The sequence below is a fragment of the Oncorhynchus keta genome, chromosome 32 (assembly GCF_023373465.1).
Source record: "Oncorhynchus keta strain PuntledgeMale-10-30-2019 chromosome 32, Oket_V2, whole genome shotgun sequence".
Taxonomy (NCBI): Eukaryota; Metazoa; Chordata; class Actinopteri; order Salmoniformes; family Salmonidae; genus Oncorhynchus; species Oncorhynchus keta.
The window spans coordinates 27180705-27207564 of NC_068452.1; the positions used below are offsets into that span (position 1 = coordinate 27180705).

The following is a 26860-nucleotide window of genomic DNA, read 5'->3' on the forward strand; positions in this document are numbered from 1 at the left end:
TGCACCATGAAATAATAGTTATAGAGCTGTTATCTTCCGAATAAACTCTTAAAGACCTAGTAATATTTTACATCAATAGCAGTCAATATCAATCGTTATTTTAATTCAGTCTCATCTGAAAGTTGTAAATTCTTGGTTATCTGCACGAACCCTGGCTAACAATTTGAATCAGCAATACAAAATTGGGTTTAATTATTTATTTACTAAATACCTAACTAATCACACAGAATTACACATACACATAATTAAATCATAACTTGATTACAAATTACGTCATAAAGGAAAACGTCCCTAGCGGGCAGAACAGATATGACAGCTTGTTACACAGAGGAAAAGGGCTGGGTTTGAGTGAAAGAGCGGGAAGACTGAGGGACACAGGGAGAAGCTGTGCTAGCGTAAATACAGTATCTGATGTATTCTAAATTACCGCCCATTTGGAAAAGGAAAATGCAATACATATTTACTCTGAGCTGCGCTTCAGTATGTTGGTGGTAGATGGAAGGTCGTGTTGCCAAACCGAGTCCTTTGAAGAATGTCTCTGGTTGTCAATTGAATACGTTTTAGTAACGTTGTTGGGTGATAGACGGGATACTCTGTCTGTTCCTTCCTAACCCTCGTTGCATCTGCTGTTGCTAACTCAACGGCTAGGAGGTATCACTTCTGTAGTGAATAAGAGTTCAAAGTTCATACCATTCGGAACCAAAGCTCACGCTGATGTTGGCTTCGTTCCGTAGTTATTATCTGAACCATTCTGACATAGGACCGTCGTCCTCACATCCTCGGAACAGGAGGTTATATTGTCGTCAAGGGCTTATATAGGAAGGGAGAGGAGGGCGTGTTTGAAAAGTTTTATAGCCCATGTCCCTTCACAGGGGCAGGTCACTGATTGAGCAGCCCTATCTTATGAAAACCCAAATCTCACATTTTAGAAGCTAAAATCACATTTCATCCCATCACGAATAATTTCATATTCAAACATTTAAATTGAACAACAATTCCATGTGAATCCGATAACTCTGATGTGTAGACTTTACTCTGTAAAGTGACATCATATTCATTAAGTACCACCATATGTAAGAGGGGTAAGAGGTATTTATGACTGTTATAAACCTATCCCCCAGGCCAACGTCATGACAGTTCCCACCCCCAGACCCTGATACGTTCCCACCGTCAGACCCTGATGGCACACTCATTAAGTGTGTGAGAGAGAGTGTGTGTTTTGTGACTCAAGGAGTCGAGAGAAGGTGGACTACATAGCTACCACCATAGCGCTAGCCTAATGATCCTTCTACCCATCCAGTCATTTAAGATCAATGGACACACACTGTGAGTGTGGGATAGATGGCCTCTTCTGGCTCAAACCTCCAGGACAAGAAAACGTGGTATATTGCATCGTGTCGACCGTGATAAAGATCAGTCAAGACCAATGTGAAGACATGAGGGAGAGTTGTGGATGGATGTGATCAGTGGCTCTCGAGAAACAAACGCATAAAGCCAGTAGAACATTTTCAAAACATCTTAAAGCTTTACACAGGTGAATGAAATATGGCTGAAGCCTAATGATGATTTGTATAAGTGTTGGCACCATATACCCTCTAAAAGTTCTTAAACGTCAATGGACACTATCTAACAAGGCCATACAAAAACATGCATAAGACATAAAGTAAGAAACGTTTCAAAGTCTTGACACCCTGCTATCCTGCTTACATTCACATTTACATGTATGATGTCCAATTAAAGGTTTACCCTGGGTTTACTAAGAAGAGGGCTAGTTCCTGGTGGTGGTTGGCTCCAGCTCCCCCAGCCCTCCCAGAGCTGAGTCAGGAGTCTGAGGAGCCCGGCTGCGTGCTGGAGGACCAGCCCCTGGGGGGGCGGGACGATCAGCCACCTTTCATGTTGCTGCCATTGATTGGGCTTCGTTGAGGAGGATAATTGATGTTTCTTATGAAGTCAGGGATACGAGGAATAGAATCCCCCATGGCTCCTTAGGACACGAGCTACTAAGCCCTGATCTACAGTAGATACCGTGGTTTGTGTCCATTTGTCCGAGGTAAAAGATGACTCGCTGGGGTAGTGTGTGAGTGTGTTTCTACATGTTCATTACCTAAGGTAAGGGCATTGTATAGTGTACATAAATTGATTATTGCATTGTATACGTATGCATCAGTCAAAGTGTGGGTGTGTGTGTGTGTGTCTGTGTGTGTGTCTGTGTGTGCTTGTTTATGTCTGTGTGTTTGGCTGTGGTCTGCATTCGCAGTGTGTGTGTCTGTATGTGTGTCTGTGTGTGTCTGTGTGTGTGTCTGTGTGTCTGTGTGTGTGTCTGTGTGTGCTTGTTTATGTCTGTGTGTTTGGCTGTGGTCTGCATCACCAGTGTGTGCCAAACCTTAAAGAATCACTCAGTGAGAGTGACTAAGGAAGGGAGATGTGAAGAAGACAAGGGGGAATGAAAATAGAGAAAAGGTGCAGTTACACACACATTCACACACACGGTAAAACATCTGACCTGTACTGTGAGCAGAATGGGGGGACAAATCCCCAAAATGTGCAATGAGTTATATAGAGAGGAAAGTAAGGAATAAGGGAAGTTTAAATGTACTTTAAACTTTTCCTAGTTTCATTTGACCCCTGAATACGCATTCTTAGTCTTTCTCCTCTGTCCTGCCACCATTCTCTTTTTCACACTTTTTCACACCTCTCTTATTTTCTCCTGTCCCTTATGTGTAGCACAGCTCTGATCTAACGTTGGTCCTGCCTCTCTATCTTTATAACTTTCTCTCTTTCATTCAATCTGCCTCCCTCTCTTGCCAGCAGCACACTCGCTCTCTCTCACCGTTTTTAATTAAAATCTCTCTGCATCAAGGGATTCCGTTGTAGCTGTGATTTAAATGAGAGGGTGACATAGTAATGTTAGGTTTGTCAGACTAAAGCAAATTCCATCAATTCATGTGAAATTTGCTGTACTGGCCGTTCTCCAATAGTGTCTGTTATATGTATATATATATATACTGCATATGATTTTTTCCCTTACTATTCTTTTTTAAAACAAACTTGCCAAAGCAACTCTGTAATGAAATGTTACGACACACACTGCCAGCCTACTGTACCACCTTGCTGTGTGAAACAAAGCACTTTTCCCCTCCTAGGCATTTTTCCCACCACCTTCCCCTCACCCACTGTGGATTCAGTCTTGGGTGGATGAGGTTGGGTCTTAATAAATCAGGATGTTACCACCGGCGCTAAGGCTAGTTTTTAATTAAAACTGTGAATCAGTCGGGCAGTATTATGAATTGTACTCTGCCACGAGTGAATAAAACATCACTTCTCTCCTACATTTCTTCTGAGAGTTGTGTCGCTGTGCTGACAGTGTTATGAAAGAGTCTGGGGAGCTTAGTGCTTGCATAAAAATAATAACTCAATAGTGAGGCCCACAGCCATTCGGGTCAACACCATTATATTACACAAAACAGCTACAAGGCCTTTAGCGCTGCTGCTCGGCCAGAGTGACGTAGACACACAGGTTTCACATCGTGACACTTTGATGATGTTTGAAGTTGTGTCAGTTGATGATACCAAAACACTTTCACACGCAGCATGATTATTATGATGCTGATGATCAGGTACTCTTGTCCACTGGCTATTTTCAACACATGACTAATGTGAAACATTTGCTTTTCAAACACAAACAATTGCTCCATATATTTAGGGCCATTCATAAAAAGAGGTGAGCCGGGGAACTTATTCTCCACCTTTCCCTTTTGATGGGCAGAAATGAAATAAATACCACCTATGAATATATTTAAATGCAAAACTGTGTTTTTTGAACACTACTCTTGAAAGTATCACCAGGTTGAAGCGTAACAACTTGCCTACTTCAATGGCCCTTATTGCTAATTTATGACCTTTTGGTGTCTGTGTGTACAACTGACACCGTCCCAGAGAGAGCAGGGATGAGCCAGCAGATGGAAATTAGCCCCGTGGAGCATAGCGAATAGGAAGCGCTTCAGTCAGAGGATGACTAACTGCAATTCAATCTTTCAGCTTTTCACAAGCAAACTTATGAATGCTAATTGTTTCATAATTGAAGGTGTTGGCGGATTCACTTCACTGACTGTGGTGATGCAAATGAAGCCCTCTGGCACTCGTAACTACTGCCACAGAAAACTCAGGCGGGTTTGACCTGGTGGGACTCACATCACCTTTATGAATTAATGCTCACAGGCCTCTATGTTTGTACCGTCAATTTGCGTTTATTTGCATATATGAATATACTATAGGTAAGCTGTTCCATTTGGTATGTAACTAAATGATATGAAACGTTTTGTTCTGTACAGCTAGCTATGAATCATCAGCCTATATACTGTGTGGCAATACACTGCAATTACTCACTGATAAGGAGTACAGAAAGTACATTGTCAAAGATATTCTACTTTGTGTTTTGCTTCTGATTATTGTTTGATTTGGACTGAAATAGGTGCCGGTCCTCATTTTGGTTACCGTTACTGTTTATATTTAGGTGCAGGAGCTCCACGATACTTTTGAGCTAATATTCTGTAGGAGCAACAGGAGCACAAGCAGTAGAAAATAGGAGGTTCTGCCCAGGTCTCTTAGAACCGTACAACGAACGCTCCGAACAAAGTGTGTTTGATTGAAATAGTATGATAGTTGTCACACATGTACCATGTTGGAATGACAGCTCTGGATGTGGTGGTACTGTTGACGGAGCTGAGGCTTACTCTGCGGCGTGCCTCGTGGCTGAGTGCTGGGTGGGATTAAACACGGGACATCTATTGGGAAGAGCTCCTAGATGTTATTATCCTCGTGGGGAGTCTCATCATTGGCTGGGAGCGATGACGCACGCGGCCCTGGAAGACAGGCATGACAGCCGTACGCCTGCAAGAAGTAGTGATGATCATGCATAAAAACAACGGCAGAGAAGAGATACTGTACTGGAAGAGGCGGAGAAGAGATACTGTACTGGAAGAGGCGGAGAAGAGATACTGTACTGGAAGAGGCGGAGAAGAGATACTGTACTGGAAGAGGCGGAGAAGAGATACTGTACTGGAAGAGGCGGAGAAGAGATACTGTACTGGAAGAGGCGGAGAAGAGATACTGTACTGGAAGAGGCGGAGAAGAGATACTGTACTGGAAGAGGTGGAGAAGAGATACTGTACTGGAAGAGGTGGAGAAGAGATACTGTACTGGAAGAGGCGGAGAAGAGATACTGTACTGGAAGAGGTGGAGAAGAGATACTGTACTGGAAGAGGTGGAGAAGAGATACTGTACTGGAAGAGGTGGAGAAGAGATACTGTACTGGAAGAGGCGGAGAAGAGATACTGTACTGGAAGAGGCGGAGAAGAGATACTGTACTGGAAGAGGTGGAGAAGAGATACTGTACTGGAAGAGGTGGAGAAGAGATACTGTACTGGAAGAGGCGGAGAAGAGATACTGTACTGGAAGAGGCGGAGAAGAGATACTGTACTGGAAGAGGCGGAGAAGAGATACTGTACTGGAAGAGGTGGAGAAGAGATACTGTACTGGAAGAGGCGGAGAAGAGATACTGTACTGGAAGAGGTGGAGAAGAGATACTGTACTGGAAGAGGCGGAGAAGAGATACTGTACTGGAAGAGGTGGAGAAGAGATACTGTACTGGAAGAGGCGGAGAAGAGATACTGTACTGGAAGAGGCGGAGAAGAGATACTGTACTGGAAGAGGCGGAGAAGAGATACTGTACTGGAAGAGGCGGAGAAGAGATACTGTACTGGAAGAGGCGGAGAAGAGATACTGTACTGGAAGAGGCGGAGAAGAGATACTGTACTGGAAGAGGCGGAGAAGAGATACTGTACTGGAAGAGGTGGAGAAGAGATACTGTACTGGAAGAGGCGGAGAAGAGATACTGTACTGGAAGAGGAGGAGAAGAGATACTGTACTGGAAGAGGCGGAGAAGAGATACTGTACTGGAAGAGGCGGAGAAGAGATACTGTACTGGAAGAGGTGGAGAAGAGATACTGTACTGGAAGAGGCGGAGAAGAGATACTGTACTGGAAGAGGCGGAGAAGAGATACTGTACTGGAAGAGGTGGAGAAGAGATACTGTACTGGAAGAGGTGGAGAAGAGATACTGTACTGGAAGAGGCGGAGAAGAGATACTGTACTGGAAGAGGTGGAGAAGAGATACTGTACTGGAAGAGGCGGAGAAGAGATACTGTACTGGAAGAGGCGGAGAAGAGATACTGTACTGGAAGAGGCGGAGAAGAGATACTGTACTGGAAGAGGCGGAGAAGAGATAATGTACTGGAAGAGGCGGAGAAGAGATACTGTACTGGAAGAGGCGGAGAAGAGATACTGTACTGGAAGAGGCGGAGAAGAGATACTGTACTGGAAGAGGCGGAGAAGAGATACTGTACTGGAAGAGGCGGAGAAGAGATACTGTACTGGAAGAGGTGGAGAAGAGATACTGTACTGGAAGAGGCGGAGAAGAGATACTGTACTGGAAGAGGTGGAGAAGAGATACTGTACTGGAAGAGGTGGAGAAGAGATACTGTACTGGAAGAGGTGGAGAAGAGATACTGTACTGGAAGAGGCGGAGAAGAGATACTGTACTGGAAGAGGCGGAGAAGAGATACTGTACTGGAAGAGGTGGAGAAGAGATACTGTACTGGAAGAGGTGGAGAAGAGATACTGTACTGGAAGAGGTGGAGAAGAGATACTGTACTGGAAGAGGCGGAGAAGAGATACTGTACTGGAAGAGGCGGAGAAGAGATACTGTACTGGAAGAGGCGGAGAAGAGATACTGTACTGGAAGAGGCGGAGAAGAGATACTGTACTGGAAGAGGCGGAGAAGAGATACTGTACTGGAAGAGGCGGAGAAGAGATACTGTACTGGAAGAGGCGGAGAAGAGATACTGTACTGGAAGAGGCGGAGAAGAGATACTGTACTGGAAGAGGCGGAGAAGAGATACTGTACTGGAAGAGGTGGAGAAGAGATACTGTACTGGAAGAGGCGGAGAAGAGATACTGTACTGGAAGAGGCGGAGAAGAGATACTGTACTGAAGAGGCGGAGAAGAGATACTGTACTGGAAGAGGCGGAGAAGAGATACTGTACTGGAAGAGGCGGAGAAGAGATACTGTACTGGAAGAGGCGGAGAAGAGATACTGTACTGGAAGAGGCGGAGAAGAGATACTGTACTGGAAGAGGCGGAGAAGAGATACTGTACTGGAAGAGGTGGAGAAGAGATACTGTACTGGAAGAGGTGGAGAAGAGATACTGTACTGGAAGAGGTGGAGAAGAGATACTGTACTGGAAGAGGCGGAGAAGAGATACTGTACTGGAAGAGGAGGAGAAGAGATACTGTACTGGAAAGGGAAGAGATACTGCTGGAGAAGAGATACTGTACTGGAAGAGGCGGAGAAGAGATACTGTACTGGAAGAGGCGGAGAAGAGATACTGTACTGGAAGAGGTGGAGAAGAGATACTGTACTGGAAGAGGTGGAGAAGAGATACTGTACTGGAAGAGGCGGAGAAGAGATACTGTACTGGAAGAGGCGGAGAAGAGATACTGTACTGGAAGAGGCGGAGAAGAGATACTGTACTGGAAGAGGCGGAGAAGAGATACTGTACTGGAAGAGGCGGAGAAGAGATACTGTACTGGAAGAGGCGGAGAAGAGATAATGTACTGGAAGAGGCGGAGAAGAGATACTGTACTGGAAGAGGCGGAGAAGAGATACTGTACTGGAAGAGGCGGAGAAGAGATACTGTACTGGAAGAGGCGGAGAAGAGATACTGTACTGGAAGAGGCGGAGAAGAGATACTGTACTGGAAGAGGCGGAGAAGAGATACTGTACTGGAAGAGGCGGAGAAGAGATACTGTACTGGAAGAGGCGGAGAAGAGATACTGTACTGGAAGAGGTGGAGAAGAGATACTGTACTGGAAGAGGTGGAGAAGAGATACTGTACTGGAAGAGGCGGAGAAGAGATACTGTACTGGAAGAGGCGGAGAAGAGATACTGTACTGGAAGAGGCGGAGAAGAGATACTGTACTGGAAGAGGCGGAGAAGAGATACTGTACTGGAAGAGGCGGAGAAGAGATACTGTACTGGAAGAGGCGGAGAAGAGATACTGTACTGGAAGAGGCGGAGAAGAGATACTGTACTGGAAGATGTGGAGAAGAGATACTGTACTGGAAGAGGCGGAGAAGAGATACTGTACTGGAAGAGGCGGAGAAGAGATACTGTACTGGAAGAGGCGGAGAAGAGATACTGTACTGGAAGAGGCGGAGAAGAGATACTGTACTGGAAGAGGCGGAGAAGAGATACTGTACTGGAAGAGGCGGAGAAGAGATACTGTACTGGAAGAGGCGGAGAAGAGATACTGTACTGGAAGAGGCGGAGAAGAGATACTGTACTGGAAGAGGCGGAGAAGAGATACTGTACTGGAAGAGGCGGAGAAGAGATACTGTACTGGAAGAGGCGGAGAAGAGATACTGTACTGGAAGAGGCGGAGAAGAGATACTGTACTGGAAGAGGCGGAGAAGAGATACTGTACTGGAATCCGAGTCTCCAGCGACTCCCACGAGGGTTTAAACATGCTGCCAGAACAGATGCTCCAGCGCTGAATTACACCCTTTAATAATGTAACCTCTCTCACACCTTTGCAAAGTGTACCGGGTTCTCCAAATACCATGTCCCATGAATTAATGCTTACAATTAATCAAAATCCGTTCATTAAAACGTTAAATGAATACTTGAAAATGAAATCCATCAGTCATTCACCTGAGTGGAGAACAAAGTCATGTATTACTATTTCACCATTATCTGAGATAGAAACGTGAGGAATTTGATACAGGTCAGTGTCCTAACTAGTTCTTCAGTATAATGTCTGATAGCCGCTGTTTACTGTACCAGAGCAATAACAGCAGCGATCACACACTATACTGAAGAACTCTGGTCACCATCCATCCAATCTGTAACCAAAGCAATATTACAGTCCAAGCCTCTTGAAAGTCAGTTAGGACACTGTATCTATGCACTCAATAAGTGAACTAGTTAGGACACTGTATCTATGCACTCAATAAGTGAACTAGTTAGGACACTGTATCTATGCACTCAATAAGTGAACTAGTTAGGACACTGTATCTATGCACTCAATAAGTGAACTAGTTAGGACACTGTATCTATGCACTCAATAAGTGAACTAGTTAGGACACTGTATCTATGCACTCAATAAGTGAACTAGTTAGGACACTGTATCTATGCACTCAATAAGTGAACTAGTTAGGAAACTGTATCTCATGCACTCAATAAGTGAACTAGTTAGGACACTGTATCTATGCAGTCAATAAGTGAACTAGTTAGGACACTGTATCTATGCACTCAATAAGTGAACTAGTTAGGACACTGTATCTATGCACTCAATAAGTTAACTAGTTAGGACACTATCTATGCACTCAATAAGTGAACTAGTTAGGACACTATCTATGCACTCACTAAGTGAACTAATTAGGACACTGTATCTATGCACTCAATAAGTGAACTAGTTAGGACACTGTATCTCATGCACTCAATAAGTGAACTAGTTAGGACACTGTATCTATGCACTCAATAAGTGAACTAGTTAGGACACTATCTATGCACTCACTAAGTGAACTAATTAGGACACTATGCACTCAATAAGTGAACTAGTTAGGACACTGTATCTATGCACTCAATAAGTGAACTATTTAGGACACTATCTTTGCACTCAATAAGTGAACTATTTAGGACACTATCTTTGCACTCAATAAGTGAACTATTTAGGACACTATCTTTGCACTCAATAAGTGAACTAGCTACGACACTGTATCTATGCACTCAATAAGTGAACTATTTAGGACACTATCTATGCACTCAATAAGTGAACTATTTGGGACACTATCTATGCACTCAATAAGTGAACTAGTTACGACACTGTATCTATGCACTCAATAAGTGAACTATTTAGGACACTATCTTTGCACTCAATAAGTGAACTAGCTACGACACTGTATCTATGCACTCAATAAGTGAACTATTTAGGACACTATCTATGCACTCAATAAGTGAACTAGTTAGGACACTATCTATGCACTCAATAAGTGAACTATTTGGGACACTATGCACTCAATAAGTGAACTAGGACACTGTATCTATGCACTCAATAAGTGAACTAGTTACGACACTGTATCTATGCACTCAATAAGTTAACTATTTAGGACACTATCTATGCACTCAATAAGTGAACTAGTTAGGAAACTGTATCTCATGCACTCAATAAGTGAACTAGTTAGGACACTGTATCTATGCAGTCAATAAGTGAACTAGTTAGGACACTGTATCTATGCACTCAATAAGTGAACTAGTTAGGACACTGTATCTATGCACTCAATAAGTTAACTAGTTAGGACACTATCTATGCACTCACTAAGTGAACTAATTAGGACACTATGCACTCAATAAGTGAACTAGTTAGGACACTGTATCTATGCACTCAATAAGTGAACTATTTAGGACACTATCTTTGCACTCAATAAGTGAACTATTTAGGACACTATCTTTGCACTCAATAAGTGAACTAGCTACGACACTGTATCTATGCACTCAATAAGTGAACTATTTAGGACACTATCTATGCACTCAATAAGTGAACTATTTAGGACACTATCTATGCACTCAATAAGTGAACTATTTAGGACACTATCTATGCACTCAATAAGTGAACTAGTTACGACACTGTATCTATGCACTCAATAAGTGAACTATTTAGGACACTATCTATGCACTCAATAAGTGAACTATTTGGGACACTATCTATGCACTCAATAAGTGAACTAGTTAGGACACTGTATCTATGCACTCAATAAGTGAACTATTTAGGACACTATCTTTGCACTCAATAAGTGAACTATTTAGGACACTATCTTTGCACTCAATAAGTGAACTAGCTACGACACTGTATCTATGCACTCAATAAGTGAACTATTTAGGACACTATCTATGCACTCAATAAGTGAACTAGTTAGGACACTATCTATGCACTCAATAAGTGAACTAGTTAGGACACTATCTATGCACTCAATAAGTGAACTATTTAGGACACTATCTATGCACTCAATAAGTGAACTATTTAGGACACTATCTATGCACTCAATAAGTGAACTATTTAGGACACTGTATCTATGCACTCAATAAGTGAACTATTTAGGACACTATCTATGCACTCAATAAGTGAACTATTTAGGACACTATCTATGCACTCAATAAGTCAACTATTTGGGACACTATGCACTCAATAAGTGAACTAGTTAGGAAACTGTATCTCATGCACTCAATAAGTGAACTAGTTAGGACACTGTATCTATGCAGTCAATAAGTGAACTAGTTAGGACACTGTATCTATGCACTCAATAAGTGAACTAGTTAGGACACTGTATCTATGCACTCAATAAGTTAACTAGTTAGGACACTATCTATGCACTCACTAAGTGAACTAATTAGGACACTGTATCTATGCACTCAATAAGTGAACTAGTTAGGACACTGTATCTATGCACTCAATAAGTGAACTAGTTAGGACACTGTATCTATGCACTCAATAAGTTAACTAGTTAGGACACTATCTATGCACTCACTAAGTGAACTAATTAGGACACTATGCACTCAATAAGTGAACTAGTTAGGACACTGTATCTATGCACTCAATAAGTGAACTATTTAGGACACTATCTTTGCACTCAATAAGTGAACTATTTAGGACACTATCTTTGCACTCAATAAGTGAACTATTTAGGACACTATCTTTGCACTCAATAAGTGAACTAGTTAGGACACTGTATCTATGCACTCAATAAGTGAACTATTTAGGACACTATCTATGCACTCAATAAGTGAACTATTTAGGACACTATCTATGCACTCAATAAGTGAACTATTTGGGACACTATCTATGCACTCAATAAGTGAACTAGTTACGACACTGTATCTATGCACTCAATAAGTGAACTAGTTACGACACTGTATCTATGCACTCAATAAGTGAACTATTTAGGACACTATCTATGCACTCAATAAGTGAACTATTTAGGACACTATCTATGCACTCAATAAGTGAACTATTTGGGACACTATGCACTCAATAAGTGAACTATTTGGGACACTATGCACTCAATAAGTGAACTAGTTAGGACACTGTATCTATGCACTCAATAAGTGAACTATTTAGGACACTATCTATGCACTCAATAAGTGAACTATTTAGGACACTATCTATGCACTCAATAAGTGAACTAGTTAGGACACTGTATCTATGCACTCAATAAGTGAACTAGTTAGGACACTGTATCTATGCACTCAATAAGTTAACTAGTTAGGACACTATCTATGCACTCACTAAGTGAACTAATTAGGACACTATGCACTCAATAAGTGAACTAGTTAGGACACTGTATCTATGCACTCAATAAGTGAACTATTTAGGACACTATCTTTGCACTCAATAAGTGAACTATTTAGGACACTATCTTTGCACTCAATAAGTGAACTAGTTAGGACACTGTATCTATGCACTCAATAAGTGAACTATTTAGGACACTATCTATGCACTCAATAAGTGAACTATTTAGGACACTATCTATGCACTCAATAAGTGAACTATTTGGGACACTATCTATGCACTCAATAAGTGAACTAGTTACGACACTGTATCTATGCACTCAATAAGTGAACTAGTTATGACACTATCTTTGCACTCAATAAGTGAACTATTTAGGACACTATCTTTGCACTCAATAAGTGAACTAGCTACGACACTGTATCTATGCACTCAATAAGTGAACTATTTAGGACACTATCTATGCACTCAATAAGTGAACTAGTTAGGACACTATCTATGCACTCAATAAGTGAACTAGTTAGGACACTATCTATGCACTCAATAAGTGAACTAGTTAGGACACTATCTATGCACTCAATAAGTGAACTATTTAGGACACTATCTATGCACTCAATAAGTGAACTAGTTAGGACACTGTATCTATGCACTCAATAAGTGAACTATTTAGGACACTATCTATGCACTCAATAAGTGAACTATTTAGGACACTATCTATGCACTCAATAAGTGAACTATTTGGGACACTATGCACTCAATAAGTGAACTATTTGGGACACTATGCACTCAATAAGTGAACTAGTTACGACACTGTATCTATGCACTCAATAAGTGAACTAGTTACGACACTGTATCTATGCACTCAATAAATTAACTATTTAGGACACTATCTATGCACTCAATAAGTGTACTAGTTTGGATACTGTATCTATGCACTCAATAAGTGAACTTTTTTCAAAGCCATAGTAGCCATTGGGAACAGAATAGAGTTGTCATCCTCAATTGTTAGTTTGTTGTACAGTACGTCTTAGTAGCACTAGGTCTGGGATGTTGTGTCCCTTTGTCCCTTCGTCCTCTGGCTTTACAGGGGTGTAACTGCAGACAGACATGGACACCACAGTACTGAACTGGATCAGGTTGTGCTCTTGCCTAAGCATATTTCAGGGTACCATTTTGATTCATTTGACTGTACACAAGAGCTGTTGGTTTTCACTCATGGGAGGCAGATTTTGAGCGCGTATCTATATCCCCATATCTTCTTTTAAGCAACTGCTGCAGCACCAAATTCAATTCAGACCATTTATATCCCTGCACGCAAGAAAGACAAATGCAATATTTTCAAACTGCTGTCTCTCTGTCACACACACACACACACACACACACACACACACACACACACACACACACACACACACACACACACACACACACACACACACACACACACACACACACACATGCACACAAAGGAAATATCCTGGACACCTACTAATCCAAAGGCAGGATCCAAAAATAACAGCTTGGAATGAGATGGATGGAGGAGGACAGATTATTGCGGCTCTGGTCTCTGAAAAGCTGTCAATAAAAGACATTTAAAGTGATTACCGGGCCGTTATTGGCACGGGGGTCACTCTGGTTTTCTCACTGTTCCAAAAGGCAACACTTTGAAATCATACACACCTGTAAAGGATGTTTAGAATGGAAATAGGCCAGCTGAAGTGGAGTTGTTCATGTACACTGATAAGCATATTGGGGCAGTGAGCCCACAAGTCAGGGAGGAGATGACCTTTTCTCCTCCAATCAGAAGAGTGGGTGTTAATAGAAATCTAAGAGTTATTACAGGACCAACTGCTTACCTTCATGGTTGTGTCAAAACACATTACACAACTTCAGGCATTGTTCAGTACTTTTCTCCTCCAAGACACTTGATATTCAGACAAGCCACGGATATTGTTTTTTTTTATAACATATTATAACAATCGAATCCTTCTCCATCTGAAAACAGATTAAGATACAAACTTCATGGCTTCTTTAGTAGAAAATGTTTGGATCTTTGACACAATTTCTCAGTACTGCAGTACAAGTTCCGGGCAAAGACAGTGTATGAACACACGGGTCATAAACCGACGTGTTGTTGTCCACACTCTCCTAAATACCAAAGCAAGAAATAAAAAATGACATATTGTATTTGTTCTCCGTATTCATGCAAATATTCCGACTGTCAGGCCTGACACATAATGAGAAGAGAGATTGATTGGCACTCAACATCCTCTCTCTTGAAATAGACACCATTATACACTCAATGACTCTCGGTAAACATGTGAATGTATGCCTGGCTGTGTATGGTAATGAGGGGGCTGTGAGTGGCTGCTGCAGAACATCACGTCCAGACCTCAGGTTCAAATAGACCCTCTCCTCCTCCCCAGCAGCCAGCTAAATGCCATGCGTGTACTTTTCCAGTAGAGCCAACATAGTTCACTCCTCTCAGTGGTTTGGCCCTGTGTTCTAGGGGCCAGCTCATCCCCTCAGGGACCTGATAGTAGATGCTGCTGTCACAGACAAACCTCACCTTTTAGGTAATACTGGGAGTCAATATTCCCCTGTATTGTATACTTTGCCCAACATCACTTGTGTTGTGACTGTGGAAAGCAAATGCGCATTAATTATAAATGACAGCTTTTGATAGCTTCTCCGTATTATGAATTACCAGGAAACAAAACAGCATGGCCCTGTGTGTGTGTGTGTGTGTGTGTGTGTGTGTGTGTGTGTGTGTGTGTGTGTGTGTGTGTGTGTGTGTGTGTGTGTGTGTGTGTGTGTGTGTGTGTGTGTGTGTGTGTGTGTGTGTGTGTGTGTGTGAGAGAGAGAGAGCGCACTGTGCTACTGTTATTTTGTATGTACGGCTGTCTTTTTGCCAGTGTGATGGCACTCCATTACAGTACTGGTCAAAGGTTTGGACACACCTACTCATTCAAGGGTTTTTCTTAATTTTTAAAACTATTTTCTACATTGTAGAATAATAGTAAAGACATCAAAACTATTAAATAACACATACTGTATGTAACCCAAAAAGGTGTTAAACAAATCAAAATATATTTTATATTTGAGATTCTTCAAAGTTGACAACATTTTCCTTGATGACAGCTTTGCACACTCTTGGCATTCTCTCAACCAGCTTCACGAGGTAGTCACTTGGAATGCATTTCAATAACAGGTGTGCCTTGTTGAAAGGAATTTCTTCCCTTCTTAATGCATTTGAGCCAATCAGTTGTGTTGTGACAAGGTAGGGGTGTTATACAGAAGACAGCCCTATTTAGTAAAAGACCAAGTCCATATTATGGCAAGAACAGTTCAAATATGCAAAGAGAAACAACAGTTCGTCATTACTTTAAGACATGAAGATCAATCAATACGGAACATTTGAAGAACTTCAAAAGTTTCTTCAATTGCAGTCCTCAAAACCATCAAGCGCTATGATGAAACTGGCTCTCATGAGGACCGCCACAGGAATGGAAGACCCAGAGCCCAAATAACAGACACATCTCAATATGAACTGTTCAGAGGAGACTGCATGAATCAGGCCTTCATGGTCGTATTGCTGCAAAGAAACCACTACTAAAGGACACCAATAACAAGAAGAGACTTGCTTGGGCCAAGAAACACGAGTAATGGATATTAGACCGGTGGAAATCTGTTCCCAACCACCGTGTCTTTGTGAGACGCAGATTAGGTGAAATGATGATCTCCGCATGTGTGGTTTCCAACATGAAGCGTGGAGGAGGAGGTGGGATGGTGTGATGGTGTTTTGCAGGCGACACTGTCTGTGATTTATTTAGAATTAAAGGCACACTTAACCAGCATGACTACCACAGCATTCTACAGCGATACACCATTCCATCTGGTTTGGGCTTAGTGGGACTATCATTTGTTTTTCAACAGGACAATGACCCAAAGCACACCCCCAGACTGGGTAAGGGCTATTTGACCAAGAAGGAGAGTGATGGAGTGCTACATCAGATGACCTGGCCTCCACAATCACCCAAAATCAACCCAATTGAGATGGTTTGGGATGAGTTGGACTGCAGAGTGACGGAAAGGCAGCCAACAAGTGCTCAGCATATGTGGGAACTCCTTCAAGACTGTTGGAAAAGCATTCCTCATGAAGCTCGTTGAAAGAATGCCAAGAGCGTGCAAAGCTGTCATCAAGGCAGCTACTTTGAAGAATCTAAAATAGATTTGGATTTTTTTAAACACTTTTTTGGTTACTACATGATTCCATATGTGTTATTTCATAGTTTTGATGTCCTCACTATTATTCTACAATGTAGAAAATAGTAAAAAATAAAGAATAACCCTTGCATGAGTAGGTGTGTCCAGACTTTTGACTGGTACTCTATGTCAGTGCGTAAACGTCAGTGCCCGTCTAATATCTGGGCTATTTTGACAAGGCATGCTCGCCACCACCACCTCGGCCCCGTGCTAGTTGTAGTCGTGTGATTTATGGCTGACGAAGGCGTCCAATTACAGAGCCATAATATCCACGTCATGCCTCATATCCTAACAGTGTCTCTACATCAGTTGAGCCATGTTAGCCCAAGCTTTCATTAATGACAATTATACTTTATATAGTCAATTTAGTCCCACTTATTACCTGGGGTTATTCAGGGAGGTAACTACCAGTAGCAGTCGGCAGACATTCCTAATTAGTCAATCGTTTGGATTCAGTGTTGGGTGGGGTTCTAGTTGCATGGGCCGAGCACTGCAGAGTTTAGCCCCTAGGCTGGTATCAGTGTGGGAGCCTATCTAGGGGTCCATCGTTGTGTAATAGATATCGCAGTGTGCTTTGGTGCGTTACATAAACCAAATGGTGCGTGAGACATGTCTTCAGGGCTTGCTGTGCGGTCTTCTCTTAGACTTCTTCTGTTATGTGATCAACCTTTGTCTGCTTTAAGTGCCGTTCTGGGAATTCTAGAACTTCATGGGTTCATCATCTGAATGGACATTGTGTATACAGTAAATGTGTAATATGTGCCTATGTTGGTGTGTAAAATGTGTCTATGTTAATTTGGCCGTGAAAACAATCGGTGTGTAAAATGGACCCATTGCAAGGGTGCATTGATTGCTTATCAGAGTTTGCGATATGCCAGGGCACATCAATGTGTGGGAATGGGGTGTGTGTGTGTGTGTGTGTGTGTGTGTGTGTGTGTGTGTGTGTGTGTGTGTGTGTGTGTGTGTGCGTGTGTGCGTGCGTGCGTGCGTGCGTGTGTGTGCGTGCGTGCGTGCGTGCGTGTGTGTGCGTGCGCGTGCGTGCGTGCGTGTGTGTGCGTGCGTGCGTGCGTGCGTGCGTGCGTGCGTGCGTGCGTGCGTGCGTGCGTGCGTGCGTGCGTGCGTGCGTGCGTGCGTGCGTGCGTGCGTGCGTGCGTGCGTGCGTATATATCTCTGTGTCCATCAACAGTGTGTGGAGAGGCCTATGCTAATTGTTGCCATGGAAACTGAGTGCTGCTAGAGAAGTACAGATTCAAAGGAAGCATCACCCCATCCCTCTTTCTTTTCTCAGTCTATCTGCTGCCATTCCCCTCATTCTTTCTCTCAGTCTCCTCTTCCCTCTCATTGCTTTCCATCAAGGCCCACTCCAGCTGCCTATCCTCCCTCTCTTACTCTTTCTCACACCTCCTCCATTCTCTCTCCACAAATATCTTTCTCTGTCTCTTGGTGTCCCTCCACCTCCTCATATGCCTTACTTTTAGCAGATTGTCTGTATTCCTATTCTCTCTCTTCCTCTGTCGCTCTTCTCTGTCCCTCCTTCCCTCCCCTGCTCCCTCTCCCTCTCTCTTTAGAGGAGTGTACAATTGGCAATTAACACAGGGACCTGTAATTAGTGCTGACGAACCTCCAGCAATTAGTTATCCTAAAGAAGTATTTTTGTCATCTCTACACACCTCCCCCTTCCATCCCCCAGCCTCTCAATCTCTCCTCTCTCTCTTTCCCTCTATCCTGCTCACTGTCTCATTCCTATAGCGTTTGTTTGTTCAGGATTTTTCTTTTTACTCCCTCTGCCTTTTAAACTTTTGCTTTTGTTCCACGGTGAGTGTGCACACACACACACACACTCCACGGTGCTTACACACATACACAAACACGCACATGCACGCACACACACACACACACACACACTCCATGGTGCACACACACACGCACACACTCACACGCTATTACAACCACCTCCACAATATTTAGGAGCCGCTGATATGCACACTCACATACCCACAAATATCATACCCCCCCCCCCATAAATGTTAAACTCCCTTGTTATTGTAATGGTGAGAGGTTAGAATGTCTTGGGGGTATGATATTTGTGTGTCTGTAACTTTCTCACTCACCATTATTCATGATTCATTTAGGATTTTCCGTAATCATGGTAGCATTCACATCAATGTAGAAATGTTTAGAAACGTATTCTATTCTTAATTACAATTAAAGTGACTCCAAAATGACACAAACTATTTACAATTAATCTCTCTATTGGGCAAAAAATTGTCTGAGACACAACCAAAACAAACTTTATAGAGTCACGAGCTTGATGTAATCATTGCGTGCTAGGAATATGGAACCAAATATTTCACTTTTTACTATTTTAATACACATGTAAGTGAATTTGTCCCAATAATTTTGCTCCCTATATACAAAAAGTGCTGTAATTTGGAAACGAATCACCCGATATAGATGAAAATACCCTCAAATTAAAGCTGACAGTCTGCACTTTAACCTCATCACAATTGTATCATTTCAAATCCAAAGTGCTGGAGTACAGAGCCAAAACAACAAAAAATGTCCCAATACTTTTGGAGCTCACTGTGTAGTTTTTCAAATAGGATATGTTTAACTACTTATTCTTCTCACTTTGTGTCATTCACTCTCTCTTCTTCCGTCCCTCAAGCACCCCCTCTTCATCACTGTTAATGAAGAGAGATACAGTATGTGGTCATTCACGTAAAGCGTTGGAGAGAGGTGGATGGAGAGTAAATGAGTGTTGGGATAAAATAGGGCAGAAGAGAGGAGGAGGGGTGAAGATGCGGGGGGGTATTGAGACTTGTTACTCACTCGGGGCATACATCACTCCCTCCCTCAGCATCTGTCCATCTTTCTGTCTGTATATCAGGGAGCCAGTGTTCACTCATCACATCAAGCCAGTTCCTCAGTCATCATGTACCCCCCCCTCTCTCTCTCTCTCTCTCTCTGTCTCTGTCTGCTTCTTTCTCATCCTCTGTCCCTCTCTCCTTTGCATTTCCCTCTTCCCTCCTCCTCTTGCCTTTTCTCTTTCCTCTCTTCCCTCCCTGTCAGGGATTCAGCCACCCATCCAGCGGGAGAGTTTATGTCATCCATAATAAAGACCATTATCCTGCTTGAAAACACCCCTCGTGAAATATTGATCAGTATGAGTGTATATACCTTGTATCCATGTGTGTGTGTGTGTTTATGCACTATTGATGTACTGTATGTCATATACAACCTGTCCTAGCTAGGTTTCCATCCAATTGGCCACAGATCTTCATGCGAATATAAAACAAATCTGCATAAAGAAACCAGTGTTTTTTCCAGAGAAATGTAATTTTTGCTGAAGTTTTCCTTTACGGAATAAAAACCTGAAGTTCAATGTGTTTCTAATGCATTTTCAACTCTACTAATATTTTTGTCACAAAAACTGTTGTATTAAGTAGAAAATGTCCCTACTCTGGTCTTGGCACATGCACTCTAGCCAACAGCTCCCAGATACAGTGAGGCTAGTCTACATGATGAGTTTACTATGGATAAACAGCAGTCTAGCCAACAGCTCCCAGATACATAGAGGCCAGTCTACATGATGGGTTTACTATGGATAAACAGCAGTCTAGCCAACAGCTCCCAGATACATAGAGGCCAGTCTACATGATGGGTTTACTATGGATAAACAGCAGTCTAGCCAACAGCTCCCAGATACATAGAGGCCAGTCTACATGATGGGTTTACTATGGATAAACAGCAGTCTAGCCATCAGCTCCCAGATACAGTGAGGCCAGTCTACATGATGAGGTTACTATGGATAAACAGTAGTCTAGCCAACAGCTCACAGATACAGTGAGGCCAGTCTACATGATGAGTTTACTATGGATAAACAGCAGTCTAGCCAACAGCTCCCAGATACATAGAGGCCAGTCTACATGATGAGTTTACTATGGATAAACAGCAGTCTAGCCAACAGCTCACAGATACAGTGAGGCCAGTCTACATGATGAGTTTACTATGGATAAACAGCAGTCTAGCCAACAGCTCACAGATACAGTGAGGCCAGTCTACATGATGAGTTTACTATGGATAAACAGCAGTCTAGCCAACAGCTCACAGATACATAGAGGCCAGTCTACATGATGAGTTTACTATGGATAAACAGCAGTCTAGCCAACAGCTCACAGATACAGTGAGGCCAGTCTACATGATGAGTTTACTATGGATAAACAGCAGTCTAGCCAACAGCTCCCAGATACATAGAGGCCAGTCTACATGATGAGTTTACTATGGATAAACAGCAGTCTAGCCAACAGCTCCCAGATACATAGAGGCCAGTCTACATGATGAGTTTGCTATGGATAAACAGCAGTCTAGCCAACAGCTCCCAGATACATAGAGGCCAGTCTACATGATGAGTTTACATTTACATTTACATTTAAGTCATTTAGCAGACGCTCTTATCCAGAGCGACTTACAAATTGGTGCATTCACCTGGATAAACAGCAGTATGGCCAACAGCTCCCAGATACATAGAGGCCAGTCTACATGATGAGTTTACTATGGATAAACAGCAGTCTAGCCATCAGCTCCCAGATACAGTGAGGCCAGTCTACATGATGAGGTTACTATGGATAAACAGCAGTCTAGCCATCAGCTCCCAGATACATAGAGGCCAGTCTACATGATGAGTTTACTATGGATAAACAGCAGTCTAGCCATCAGCTCCCAGATACATAGAGGCCAGTCTACATGATGAGTTTACTATGGATAAACAGCAGTCTAGCCATCAGCTCCCAGATACATAGAGGCCAGTCTACATGATGAGTTTACTATGGATAAACAGCAGTCTAGCCATCAGCTCCCAGATACATAGAGGCCAGTCTACATGATGAGTTTACTATGGATAAACAGTAGTCTAGCCATCAGCTCCCAGATACATAGAGGCCAGTCTACATGATGAGTTTACTATGGATAAACAGCAGTCTAGCCATCAGCTCCCAGATACAGTGAGGCCAGTCTACATGATGAGTTTACTATGGATAAACAGCAGTCTAGCCATCAGCTCCCAGATACATAGAGGCCAGTCTACATGATGAGTTTACTATGGATAAACAGCAGTCAAGCATCAATCATCATGTCACCAGAATAAGACCCTCAATATTTATTGGAAAGGAGCATCAAGATCACCATGCACTTTCACCACCCTGTGAAGTTCATCATTTATTTAATCTGTAGCCTAATAAACTGCATGGTTTCCCGAGTCATAGTGGGAGAACCACACACCATATTTCTCCAAGGTTATTCTATGGTTATTCTATCAATATTTGCGCATAAATGCGTTTTCACCACCATTTCTCGCATAATACATTTTTCCAATGAATAAAAAAACATGTCGAACAAAAAAAGATCTGTCAGCATTTATAAAAATATACCGAAATCTCCTGTTCCCATCACAGCTGTAGTGATTTTTTTTATATGGTATGACTTTACTCGCATAAAAACTGTAGATAGAAACATGGTTAGTGATACACTGATTCATGTTATAGGCTCTTGTCAATCAATGTCTATGGGCCACATTGACCTCTCTCTCTCTCTCTCTCTCTCTCTCTCTCTCTCTCTCTCTCTCTCTCTCTCTCTCTCTCTCTCTCTCTCCCCCCCCCCCCTCCCTCCCCACCCCCCAGGTATTACATTCCCACTCCTCGATTATGCCTGTCTGCGGCTGCCACAGCGCCTCCCACCTTCAGGAAAGGCGAGCGTCCCCCACACCCCTGCCCCCCCAGGAGGTGAGACGTCCTCCCCGGTGCCGTGCGGCCCTCTCATCCCTCTCCCTGTCACTCCTGGGCCTCCTGATGTGCCTGTTCCACCTGCCCCCCGCCTGTCACTCTCGCAGAGACAAGGGCGGGGGCGTGGCCCACTACATCCCCATGGCCCAGCCCCCCCACCACCAGCTTCTGCCCAAGCTGGTTCAGGGCCTCAGCATCGCTGTGGTGCTGGTGGGCAACTCTAGCGAGGTGGCGTTGGCGGGCGCCCGGGAGAAGGACGACTTCCTGCACATGCCGCTGGCGCCCAACGTGGAAGTGCTCACCATGAACGAGACGGACCCCAAGAGCATCATCAAGAGCATCTGTGACCTGATGACAGAGCACTGGCTACAGGGCGTGGTGTTCGGGGACGACACGGATCAGGAGGCCATAGCCCAGATCCTGGACTTCATCTCCGCACAGACACACATCCCCATCCTGGGGGTCCGCGGTGGCTCCTCCATGATCATGGCTGCCAAGGTACAGTGTGTGTGTTTCTATGTGTACTGTGTGTGTGAGAGAGGGTGATTGAGAGAAACAAAAAGTATGAGCAATGGTTTTATCTGTTAGTGTTGATCCTCTGTATTTCATTGTTGTCTTGAACAATGATCTGTACACAAATGAAGTGGCGGCGGCTTTCTGGTGCAACGTCGTTACCACTATCAGATCAATGCTGGTTCATTCATGGGAAAACAGATGCAGAGGTTTGACAGAGAGCAAGAGGGGTTGTTTCCTTTGAAGAAAACTGGAAAGAGTGGGGAAGTTGGAGACAGGATCAGCGTGGTGCGATAGGAGGGAACAGGAAGACAGGGAGAGAAGACAGGCATAGAGAAAGAAGTGAGTGAGTGAGTGAGTGAGTGAGTGAGTGAGTGAGTGAGTGAGTGAGTGAGTGAGTGAGTGAGTGAGTGAGTGAGTGAGTGAGTGAGAGTGTCACCAGACATACAGTGTTACCTCGGCATGACAGAGTTCCACTAGATCCCTCTATGGCTCATCCCTATGATATTTCTCCCCAACCCCTTTTCATTCTATTCACTTTAACCATGTCTAATGGGATGAAGCAATCTGGTCCTGCTTTATCTTAGCTGGCTGTGATCCGCGTTTGGACCGTGCTGCTGGACTGGACAATTTTTTTCTGCAGAATAATCAACTTTTATTCAGCCTGAACAAACACAGCTGTACAAAATGGGCTCCCAGAAACTCCTATAATTTCAAACAGCCTCCAAAAAAAAGCTGCCCGGAATGAGGCCGCCCGGTGGGCATTCCAACTGACGTCACGCGCTTTCAGCACAACGGGTTCCAATGTGGATAAAGCATTATCTCTGCTCACCCTTCCACGTTTGACCCTGCGTCAACAGGGTCCACCAGCAAACATGACCCACTAGGGCCACCAGCCAGCCATTCATCCCCCTATATCCCCATTACACTATGGAGGATAGCATTGGACAATCAAATTACATTTACCCCACACATCTCTATCGACAGGTACGACATCCACTGCCCCTTGTGCCACGGCCATACATACGTGTCACTGACCCCATAGTGTATCCTACACACATAGATATATTTATGATACACCACCCGCCCGTGTTAAACGTGTAAACATGATGCATTTTATTGTTCATAAAGAGGTGTACAGGGTATGCTTGCAGACTGATGGTGTAATTCATTAAGTGCACGTGCCATCCATGCGCCAGGAGCCCAGGCTTGTGCCGCTGCGGCTAAGTGGATTTCCCAGGCCGGAAGCCAACACAGGGCCCAGGAGAGAGAAATGGAGCCACATCCAAGGCCATGCTAGTCTCCGTCTCCGTCTCCAAACGGATTTGTGTCTGTTGTTTAATGGGCTGAAACAATATTGGTTGAGAATATGGTAGAATAAGAGCGGGAGAAGGAGAGGGATGGTGAAAGAACAGCCTCTCCTCCTGAGAGGGAATCTTGGGGGAAAGAAGGACAGCAGGTGTGTGGAGAGGACGGCGCTCCAGAAGCTAGCTGCTGGAAACGTGGCAGACAGAGTGAGACAGCAGCACAGACTGGAGGCGTGAAGGAGCAAGGAGAGGCCCCGTAGCTGGGAAGAGAAAAGAGAGAGAGACAGAGTGAGACAGCAGCACAGACTGGAGGCGTGAAGGAGCAAGGAGAGGCCCGATAGCTGGGAAGAGAAAAGAGAGAGAGAGAGACATAGAGTGATGAAGGTAAAATCAAAGGTTGAAGCAGAGAGCTTGAGAAAATGTGGTGTAAGGCTTTGGGGAACTAGACTGAACAAAAATATAAACGCAACATTCAGCAATTTTAATGATTTTACTGAGTTACAGTTCATAGAAGGAAATCCGTCAATTTAAATAAATTCATTCGGCTCTAATCTATGGATTTCACATGACTGGGCAGGGGCGCAGCCATCGGTGGGCCTGGGAGGGCATAGGCCCACCCACTTGGGAGACTGGCCCACACACTGGGGGGCCAGGCACAGCCAATCAGAATTAGTTTTTCCTCACAAAATGGCTTTATTATAGACAGAAATACTCCTCAATTTCCTCAGCTGTCCGGGTGTCTGGTCTCAGATGATCCTGCAGGCGAAGAACCTGGATGTGGAGGTCCTGGGCTGACGTGGTTACACCTGGTCTGCAGTTGTGAGGCCGGTGGGGCGTACTATCAAATTCTCTAAAACGGCGTTGGAGTCGGGCTTATGGTAGAGAAATTAGCATTCAAACGCTCCCTCAGAAATTGAGTCATCTCTGGCATTGTGTTGTGTGACAAACCTGCTAATTTTTCTTGATATGCTACACCTGTCAGGTGGATGTACCATCTCGGCAAAGGAGAAATGCTCACTAACAGGGATGTAAACAAATTTGTCCCCAAAATTTGAGATAAATAAGCTTTTTGTACATATGGAACATTTCTGGGATCTTTTACTTCAGCTCATGAAACATGGGACCAACACTTTACATGTTGCGTTTATATTTTTGTTCAGTATAATAAGCTTTGGAGAATTGACAGAGCGAGATGGGGGAAAGGGAAATGTAAAAAAGGGTGTTTATCTCTCTCTCTCTCTCTCTCTCTCTCTCTCTCTCTCTCTCTCTCTCTCTCTCTCTCTCTCTCTCTCTCTCTCTCTCTCTCTCTCTCTCTCTCTCTCTCTCTCTCTCTCTCTCTCTCTCTCTGTCTCTCTCCCTCTTTCTCCCTCCCTCTTTCTCTCTCTATCTTTCATACAAGGCCAAATGCCGCTGATGCAGTTGGCAAGGCAACCCTTTGCTTACCTATACAGCAGGATCATAAGTGAGACAGAGAGCCAAGGGGAAATAAGATATTTTTATAGCTGATGTCTGGAATAGAAAACAGGAGTGGTGCTGAAGTAGTACACAGAGTAGTATCTACAGTGGGTTTTGGTGTGGTGCTGAAGTAGTACACAGAGTAGTATCTACAGTGGGTTTTGGTGTGGTGCTGAAGTAGTACACAGAGTAGTATCTACAGTGGGTTTTGGTGTGGTGCTGAAGTAGTACACAGAGTAGTATCTACAGTGGGTTTTGGTGTGGTGCTGAAGTAGTACACAGAGTAGTATCTACAGTGGGTTTTGGTGTGGTGCTGAAGTAGTACACAGAGTAGTATCTACAGTGGGTTTTGGTGTGGTGCTGAAGTAGTACACCGAGTAGTATCTACAGTGGGTTTTGGTGTGGTGCTGAAGTAGTACACAGAGTAGTATCTACAGTGGGTTTTGGTGTGGTGCTGAAGTAGTACACAGAGTAGTATCTACAGTGGGTTTTGGTGTGGTGCTGAAGTAGTACACAGAGTAGTATCTACAGTGGGTTTTGGTGTGGTGCTGAAGTAGTACACAGAGTAGTATCTACAGTGGGGTTTGGTGTGGTGCTGAAGTAGTACACAGAGTAGTATCTACAGTGGGGTTTGGTGTGGTGCTGAAGTAGTACACAGAGTAGTATCTACAGTGGGGTTTGGTGTGGTGCTGAAGTAGTACACAGAGTAGTATCTACAGTGGGGTTTGGTGTGGTGCTGAAGTAGTACACAGAGTAGTATCTACAGTGGGGTTTGGTGTGGTGCTGAAGTAGTACACAGAGTAGTATCTACAGTGGGGTTTGGTGTGGTGCTGAAGTAGTACACAGAGTAGTATCTACAGTGGGTTTTGGTGTGGTGCTGAAGTAGTACACAGAGTAGTATCTACAGTGGGGTTTGGTGTGGTGCTGAAGTAGTACACAGAGTAGTATCTACAGTGGGTTTTGGTGTGGTGCTGAAGTAGTACACAGAGTAGTATCTACAGTGGGTTTTGGTGTGGTGCTGAAGTAGTACACAGAGTAGTATCTACAGTGGGGTTTGGTGTGGTGCTGAAGTAGTACACAGAGTAGTATCTACAGTGGGTTTTGGTGTGGTGCTGAAGTAGTACACAGAGTAGTATATA

General features: G+C 43.5%; 1 pseudogene; it reads left to right on the forward strand.

The window, feature by feature from the left end:
• The window catches only part of LOC127905991 (glutamate receptor ionotropic, NMDA 2B-like), a 135577-nt pseudogene that overhangs the window by 25112 nt on the left and 83605 nt on the right, over positions 1-26860 (forward strand).